This window comes from Tenrec ecaudatus, chromosome 2 (genome assembly GCF_050624435.1).
Source record: "Tenrec ecaudatus isolate mTenEca1 chromosome 2, mTenEca1.hap1, whole genome shotgun sequence".
In the NCBI taxonomy this organism is placed as follows: domain Eukaryota; kingdom Metazoa; phylum Chordata; class Mammalia; order Afrosoricida; family Tenrecidae; genus Tenrec; species Tenrec ecaudatus.
The window spans coordinates 176,048,714-176,056,754 of record NC_134531.1 but is presented as its reverse complement, the minus strand read 5'-3'; the positions used below and the strand labels follow the sequence as shown (position 1 = coordinate 176,056,754).

Here is an 8,041-nt window from a genome sequence, read left to right as displayed (position 1 = left end):
GGCACTGATTTGTTTTAAATTTTTTCCAGTGTGTGATAAAGAAGTCATATCCTTTTCTTGTTTCATTTGTTCACTGTAAGTTCCTTCCATGTTCAACCCCCCAAATTGGTTTTAGCTGTCTTCTGCTGTATTTCCATTTTAGATTCCATTTCCAAGCTAGACTTGCTCCAAATTCTGTTCATACAATAGTGCCTCTCTAATTTATCTGTCAGAATAATCATAGACATGCTAGAGAAGAGAGCCATTATCTATTGTAACATTTGTTTTGAAGAAATAAAGAAATGTAGATATTAGCATCACCAGGAATTGGGACAGTCATGTCTGCTTTTCGTGTCTGTTTACAAGGATACCAGTAGCATCATATTTGGTTCAGCTAGATTTTGCTTAACTCTCAGTGACAACTGGAAGGAATTAAACAGTCATTCTGATAAACAGGTTGGGGGGAGGGGTTCTTTCCATAAGGAAGAAAAATATAGACCCAAGTGTCACCAAATTGTCACTCAATCTCTCAAGCTTTCCAGGTTGGTTTGTTGGCTTTTATCAATTAAAAGGTTAAAGAAATTCTGACTCTTGTAGAAACATGTTATATCAGAATCATCAACAACAATGGAGTTTCCTTAAAACAGTAAATTGACTGTCTCCATCCCAGATCAATTGAAGTTATGAATACCCCCCAAATACCCAGGCCTCAGTGTCTGAACATGGCTGGGCAAACAGGCATCAGCCTGTGAAGAGAACAGCATGAACTGTGAAGGTGCAGATTCCATTCCTACAAAAATCAAACAAAAACTGATAACTGGGTTGTTGGCAATTCAGAGTGGTGCTGCCGATTTTAAAACTTCAGATATAAATGACTAAGGTCCTCACTTCTTAATGTTTGCTGCTGTACCAGCTGAACAATCTCCTTTATACATTCCAATCAGCCATTAGCAATGACGTGGCTAATCCTTTCAGTGACAACTTCTCAGCACTGCCTTTCAATGCCTATCACTCATGACTCTACCACTCATATTTCCCCTTCACTTCTGCCTAAAGCATGAATTTCAAGGTCTTTTCCATCCCTCTCAAACACACCCCTCACTTTGATGCCTTCATTCAGTACCCTCGCTCTCCTTGCTTTGACAGACTAATGCCAGACAGGAGCACGTGGCTTTTACAAAGCCCCCTCATGTAGGCAGGCAAGGATGATGCAGTCCAGTCCAATGCTTCCAGAGCAGCCAACGGGCACTGAGAGGATTTCTGTTTATTCTCCCACTGCGCACCAGACCTCTCTAAGCCCACTGCTAGGTGTGACGGCACATTTGGTTGTCAACCTTAGGCATACAGCAGTTAGGTCCAAGCTTCCACAGGAGCAATTCTATGTGACTAAGGAATGGATAGACAGAAAATAAAATCAGGGTGCATTTATATGATTCTAGCCTAAGAAGATGGAGTCGTTTATTTTAAACACTCTCAATTATTTTACCAGTGCTTTCTACCATCAAAAGCATTGACTTTACTTTTCTTGGTTTGGTGTGGACTTTTCTTGGCAAAGAGGTAGGGATGGGATGGGGTGGGCGGCCTTTTGCTTAGCAGTCAGTAGTAAGCTTATTGATTGCCCTGGAGGAGAATAGCAGAACCCAAGAAAATTGCTTCATGAATTATTTTGAAAATTGTCCATGCAAAATATGCTATTTGATTTTCTTCAACACTCCTATGGTTGAATAATGATCTTAGTAGACAATTTATAACCCTTCTGCAAAAGGCATTATGAGAATTTATAGTAGATATTTACGGGTAAGTCAATGGTTCTTTACTTTTGAAGCTATAAGATTGTCATAGAATAAGAAGCAAGGTTCTGTTATTTAGTTTTTAAAAAAAATATTTTACACTGATACTTACCTGGCAGGGGAGAGACCATGATCACAAAGGTGGTTTTCCAGGGCGAGGCTTATCCATGGCGCTCCGGATGTGCTGATCCCTGCGATTTCCCCAAATGTGGGAAACTCCACTGCATAATTTGTGGTAGTGGGGGACTGCATTCATGCTCTCCCCTGAAAAACATATACAAATTTTACACTGAACGGGGTGAGGGTTTACAGATCACATCAGTTTTCCATTCACCAATTCATATGCATTTTGCTTCATATTATTGATTTTAATCCCTGCAATGTAACATCATTTATTCCTTGCATTTCCCCATTTCTATTTCTCCTTCCTTTCTGCCCCTACCTACTTTCCAAACTTTGTTCTTCAGCAAATTCTGACTTTTGATTGATTATTCTAAAGAGCAAATACATACCTAGTGTTATTGTTTACCTTATAAACTGCTTTGTTGTTTGGCTAATTATTGAAACCTGGAAATGATTGTTTTTCAGGGCTAAAGGTTGCTTATAAGGAGTCTTGGCATTTTCACCAATCTATTCAACTAGGAAGTCTGGTCTCTTTTGTGATTTTGAGTGTTCTACCTTTTTCTTCCACTCTCTCCAGGCTCCACGCATATGGTCCCTTTCACGGAGCTCGGCAGCGGTAGCTATGCAGGGTTTTCCAAGGCTGTAAGTAGTTTCAGGAATCAGCAATCCAAGGCTTAACTGGCCGTGTCACCACAGCCCTGCAGTGGATGTGGGTGTGCATATAACTGTGTTCAAGTTTTTATTTTTATTCTTTTAAGTTGTTTATTTTTAGAGCACATACGCAGTAGTAGGTTTGCTTAATCAAATGTTATTTCTATTTCCAGATTTTTTTTAACATTTTATTAGGGGCTCATACAACTCTTATCACAATCCATACATATACATACATCAATTGTATAAAGCACATTCGTACATTCTTTGCCCTAATCATTTTCAAAGCATTTGCTCTCCACTTAAGCCCTTTGCATGAGGTCCTCTTTTTTCCCCAACCCTCTCTGCTCCCCCCTCCCTCATAAGCCCTTGATAATTTATAGATTGTTATTTCATCATATCTTTCCCTATCTGGAGTCTCCCTTCACCCCGTTCTCTGCTGTCCGTCTCCCAGGGAGGAGGTCACATGTAGATCCTTGTAATCGGTTCCCTCTTTCCAATCCACTCACCCTCTACTCTCCCAGTATCGCCCCTCACACCCCTGGTCCTGAAGGTATCATCCACCCTGGATTTCCTGTGCCTCCAGCTCCTATATGCACCCGTGTACAACCTCTGCTCTACCCAGTCTTGCAAGGTAGAATTCAGATCATGGTAGTTGGGGGGAGGAAGCATCCAGGATCTGGGGAAAGCTGTATTCTTCATCAGTAATACAATACACCCTGACTGACTCATCTTCTCCCCTAAACCCCTCTGTGAGGGGATCTCCATTGGCCGACAAATGGGCTTTGGGTCTCCACTCTGCACTTCCCCCTTCGTTTACTATGGTACACACACACACACACACACACACACACACACACACACACACACATATATATATATATATATATATATATTTGGATGATGCCTTATACCTACCTGGTCTCTTTGGCATCTCGTGATCGCAAGGCTGGTGTGCTTCTTTCATGTGGGCTTTGTTGCTTCTGAGCTAGATGACCGCTTGTTCACCTTCAAGCCTTAAAGACCACAGACACCATCTCTTTTGATAGCCGGGCACCATCAGCTTTCTTCGCCACGTTTGCTTATGCACCCATTTGTCTTCGGCGATCATATCATGGAGGTGTGCAGCCAATGATATGATTTTTTTGTTCTTTGATGCCTGATAACTGATCCCTTCGGGACCACGTGATCACACAGGCTGGTGTGTTCTTCCATGTGCTAGATGACCGCTTGTTTATCTTCAAGCCTTTAAGACCCCAGATACTATCTCTTTTGATATCCTGGCAGTGGCAGGCCTGGTAAGGAATGATCAAAGGTAAGGTTACATAAAGAAGAGGTATAGCTGTAACCCAGGTGGGGACGGAGCATGGTAGTAGGGCAGGAGAAAAGTCAAGGGAGATGGAGGAAAGGGCTAGGAGTCAAAGGGCATTTATAGAGGTCTAGACAAAGACATGTGCATGCAAATATATATATGAGGATGGGGAAATATATCTATATGTCTATATTTATAGGTTTAGTATATAAGGTGGCGGAAGGACCTTGGGCCTCTACTCAAGCACTCCCTCAATGCATGAATACTTACTTTTATTAAATTGGCACTCTACGATGCTCACCGTCCTGACACAACTGCTGAAGCCAAAGCAGGTGAACAAGTAAATGTGGTGAAGAAAGCTGATGGTGCCCGGCTATTTCCAGATTTTTAAGGAAACCCAGTAACATTTTCCACAATGGTTGCTTCCTTTTATGGTCTCACCATCAGTGAACAAGAGTTCCACACCCTCCGCATCCTCTCTAGCGTTTGTTGCTTTCTAGCTTACTGAATGCTGCTTTTTATCCTGGGGCCAAGTGATAGCTTACATTTGTTTCAACTTGCATTTATTTAATGGCAAGAATTTCTTCATGTGTTTGTCAGCCTCTTGAATGTTTTTTGGGTTTTTTTTGGTGAAATGTCTGTTAAGATTTTCAGCCCATCTTTAAATTGAATTGTTTGTCTTCTGTTGTTAAGGAATGTAAGTTTTCTATAGCTTTCAGGGACTAGTCCCTTGTTGGCTTTATCAATGCCAAATATTTTCTTCCCAATCTTTAGGTTCTCATTTGAAGAATCAAATGAGATTTGGATAAGCATTATGGTGCACATCAGCATTACACTTTTGTTGTTAGTTGTTCTTGAGTTGGTTCTGACTCATAATGTCCCCGTGTACAATAGAACAAAACATTACTCAAGCTTGTTTCATCCTTATAAATACTACATTTTTCATAATGAGCCGATATTTCAGCACTGAGTCAATCCATCTCATTGGCGGTCTTCCTCTTTGTCTTTGACATTCTTCTAGCCACGCATGCTGTCTTTCTTCCGTGACTGCTTGCTCCTGACAGCGCGTCACAAGTGTGGGAGGCAAAGACGTGACATCTTTGCTTCTGAGAAGCATTCCAGCTGCATATCTTCCAAAACCAAAACAGACTTGCGTTTTGTTTTCTTTTTCTGGCAGTCCCCAGTCCCCAATGGTAAGGCCCTCAAGGAGATGGATTGCCACGATGGCTGCAACCATGTGCTCAAGCATGGGAACAGGATGTGATGATGGAGCAGGACCAGAAGTGCTTCATTCCATTTTGCATAAGGTCACTAAGGGTCTGAATTGAGGCAAAGGCACCTAACATCATCAATAGTTGTCCAGTTTCCTTTCTGCTGTTTCTTTGGTTTTGTTTTATTTGGTAGTCTACTTATGTTACAAAATGAGGGCCCCTAAGCTTGCTTTTATCTTTGCTTTGATAATCCTTTCAGTTATAAGTTTTGCATGTCTGTCTTCGGTCCATCTTATTGTGTATGGTGTGACATACAGCACTTGTTTGATTTGTCTGTCCATTGGTCTATGTGTTTGTTACGGAGTCAGTATTAGTTGTTTTGACTGGTGTTGGTGTATTGTTCTGAAATCAGAAAGTTTGAGGCCTGGTACTTTGTTCTTTTCTGTTGTGCTTTACTAGAGTTTCATTCCCTTCATATACTGTCAGTGACTGACATTTATACCTACAAAAAGAATGTTGATGGTATCTATATCAGGATAGCATCATATCTACCAATCACTGTGGGAATATGGATATTTTTACAATGTTAAGTTTTCCTATTCATGAGTGTGATGTGTTCTTGCATTTATGTAGGTCTTTAGTTCCATTTAATAATGTGTTATAGTTTTCTTTGATGAATACTTTGTATCTCTGGTTAGGCTTATTCCTACGTATTTTATCTTTTTTACAAACATTGTAAATTATATTATTTTTCTTTTCAGCATTATCATTGTTGTGGTAAAGGAATTCAATTTATTTCTGAATGTTCATCTTATACCCTGCCACTTTGCTGAATCTTTCAATCAGTTCCAGTAATCCACCCCCACCCCACCAGTACACACTGAATATTTGGAATTTTCAGTGTATAAGATCATATCATCTGCAAATAGAGATCATATTACTTCTTTAATACAAAAATGTGGGTGCTTTTCATTACTTTATTTCCTATTGCCCTGCCTCGAATTCCCAATAACAGATAAATAAGCATGGTGATAGAGTCCCCTGGTCAGTTTTGCATTCTCAGGGGGAATGCTTTTAGTCATTCTCTGTTAAATCTAATGTTAACAGTTTGAATAAGAAACCATTATTGTGTTTATACATATTATATACATAGTATATAGATTTTACTCTTTCAGAGTCACCCATTTTTAGAGCTTCAGCAACAGTATCTCATTTTGTTGTACATCAGCCACTGTAAATTGTAACTGAACAACAGCACATTGCAGTGAGTACAAGTGTAACATCTTTTGCAGGCTGGCTTAGATAAACAAAAAGAGGCAAGTTATAGGGACAGAGAGTGGCTTCTAGGAACAAGACCTAATATAAAATGTGAGGTCTTTCTTTCAGCTCCTGGATCAAAAATATTAAGATACTCAACATTCAATGACCCTTTTACTTACTTAATGCTAAATTAAACTCTGGGATTTATTCATCAGGAAAAAATATATATATGGTGATCTCCTGGGTACACTTTTGTTGTTCATGGAGAAAATTTTGGTGGACTAAGAAATCCCCAGGTGCCTGGGGGACATACATTCTAAGCACTTGACTACTAAAGCAAGGGTAGGCCGTTTGAACCCACAAAACGGGACCATAATGGCAGAAGCAATGGCCTTCGACGATCGAGAGGGCATGGTGTGCTCTGTTGTACAGAGGGTCTCTGTGGGTTGGCCCCAGCTCGATGGCATCTAACTTCAGCAACCGCAATGGGAACATGGAAACATTCTGGTGAAGAATTTTTCGTCAGGTTCCTTTGTAAACGTCCTTCAGTAAAGATTCCAGCCAAGAAAACTTTATGAAGTGATTCTACTTTGCAGGACACAGGGTCTTCATGAGTTGAAATCAACTCAGGCTTCAGGTTGTTTTTGTATATCAAGAAAAATAGTCAGAGGAAGGGAAAGCTATGCACTTTTAGCAAGTGTCAACTAAAGAAATTATAAAATAATAAATGATAGAAGAACAAATGTAGTCAAGATGCGAGAAAAAAATTTAAATTTAGACATGTAAGGATGAAAGTTCTCTTTTCCCAAGCAGACGCTCTGGGTAAGCCTTTAAACTTGTATTGTTTTATGAAAATAATGTGCTCTGGAAAATAAAGAGGTGTCACTAAAATTGAAGTGACATCCTTGTCACATTTTATTTGACTATGAACTGTATATAGAGCTTTAAAGGTTTATTTAATTTTTTGTGTCTTTCCCAAATGATCCATGCCAAAATTATGTGGATTGGGGGTGACAGCTGAAAGATTTTAAAAGTTGAAGATTGAGAATTTAAGGCGGTTTATATCTTTAGCAAGGTTTTAATTGTTTAAGTGACAGCCAGAATTATGTTTGCATTTTAAAGAAATGAGAGAGTCAAGTTGTCGATTCAACTGGTTCCACAGTTGAAATCAGCTAGAGATTTTGCAAGGCCCAAAGAGTTCAGACCCAATCTGAGTGAGCTATTTTCTCTTCTACTTCTGACCAAAAAGACCTGGTACCAGGTTATCATTCACAGAAAACATTTATGCTAGCAAACCTGCAGATACAGAGGCTTCCACCCCACCCCAACTTTTTTTTCCGAATTGTTAGTTTGTCTCCCAGCACATTTTGAATGTAACCTTTTTAATCCCTGCATTTGCTGTTAGAGATTAAAATTCCATTCCCAGAGCTATTCAGCAGATGGTGCAGCACTTAAAAAAAAAAAACAACCTCGGAGGTATTTTAAAATTGTATTTACACAGAACACCAGATGAATTTGCCAGCCTGTTTCTCCCTGAGATTCTACATTCACTATTGAAAATTGATTGTTTAAAATGTAAATTTCATTTACTGGGATTTAGCATTTTTGTAAGATTTTAAATACTCAATCCATTTCACTTGTTTGGCATAGTTGCTTTAAATATGAGAGTAGAATCTATATTTAAAGAGACTACTCCCAAGAAGATCAAGTCAAAA

At 39.5% G+C, this 8,041-nt stretch overlaps 1 non-coding gene across 1 annotated transcript; it reads left to right on the top strand.

The window, feature by feature from the left end:
• Positions 1–1,873: 1,873 nt before the first annotated feature.
• LOC142441709 (U1 spliceosomal RNA) lies at positions 1,874–2,036 on the top strand. The gene has a single exon (XR_012783061.1). It is a non-coding gene; the product is annotated as a U1 spliceosomal RNA (small nuclear RNA).
• Positions 2,037–8,041: the final 6,005 nt, after the last annotated feature.